The sequence below is a fragment of the Tiliqua scincoides genome, chromosome 2, assembly GCF_035046505.1.
Source record: "Tiliqua scincoides isolate rTilSci1 chromosome 2, rTilSci1.hap2, whole genome shotgun sequence".
In the NCBI taxonomy this organism is placed as follows: domain Eukaryota; kingdom Metazoa; phylum Chordata; class Lepidosauria; order Squamata; family Scincidae; genus Tiliqua; species Tiliqua scincoides.
Window position 1 is genome coordinate 132,221,579 of NC_089822.1, and position 1,154 is coordinate 132,222,732.

The 1,154-nt window shown below is 50.8% G+C and overlaps 1 pseudogene; it reads left to right on the forward strand.

The window, feature by feature from the left end:
• Positions 1–609: 609 nt before the first annotated feature.
• Positions 610–728, forward strand: LOC136643520 (5S ribosomal RNA; annotated as a pseudogene).
• Positions 729–1,154: the final 426 nt, after the last annotated feature.

Sequence of the window (1,154 nt, forward strand, 5' to 3'; positions counted from 1 at the left end):
ACAGCCAGCCAGCCAGCCAGCCAGGGAGACGGGCTGTGGCACCCACGGAACGCCCAGGTACTGGCTTGGCGGAGGAGGAGGGGAAGGAAGCTGGCTGGTGCAGCCCCCGTGCCAATCTGCAGCACGAGCCTAGGCGTGTCTACTCAGAAGTAAGTCTCATTGTGCTCAATGGGGCTTGCTCCTGGGAAAGGGTGCATAGCCTTGCAGCCTGAGAGTCCAAGCCTATGCATGTCTACTGAGAAGTAAGTTCCATTGTGTTCAATGGGGCTTACTCCTGGGAAAGTGTCATAGTCTTGCAGCCTGAGTAGACAGGCAGAGGAGAGGCTCTGAGGCTGCAGTCCTCTCCACACTTTCCTAGGAGGAAGCCCCACTGCCTCTAGTGGGACTGACTTCTGAGTAGACAGGCACAGGATTGGGCCCTGAGGCTGCCATCCTATCCACAGTAAGCCCCATTCACTAAAGTGGACTTCTGAGTAGACATGCATAGGATTGGGCTCTTAGGCTGCAAACCTAGGCACTTTCCTGGGAGTAAGCTCCATTGACTAGAATGAGACTTACTTCAGAGTAGACATACCTAGGATTGGGCTTTTAATCCTGGCAGAGATATATATCTGCACCCGTTTTACTCTGCACATGCCTGATCTTGTCTGATCTTGGAAGCTAAGCAGGGTCAGGCCTGGTTAGTACTTGGATGGGAGACCGCTTGGGAATACCAGGTGCTGTAGGCTTATACCATAGTCTTTTGAGACTGAAGGTTGCCAACCATTTCACATGCTAAGGGCGGGTGAAAAGGGATTCTACCTGTGTACAACGTGCTGTCGAGCCTTGCCAGAGATCCTCCTCATCCTTCCCCCACAAGCATGCCCTCTGCCATCCAGCGTTTGCAGCTCCTCTCCAGCAATGCAAAGCAGCTGCTCAGGGCAGCAGAGAACATACAATTGCATGCCAAGCGCCTTCCCAAAGACACAGAGTATTCTGATACCTGAATTAAACCATATTTAATCGCTTGTTTGCAAACGTAGCTGTTTCTGTGTGCACCTAAGGACACCTCTCGTGTAAGAATTCCTTTTTTATTCTTACTCCCACAGTTGCTTAGAGTAATTTTACTACATGGAACTCATGTAAGCCATTTTTTGGAATCCATTCACTGCTTC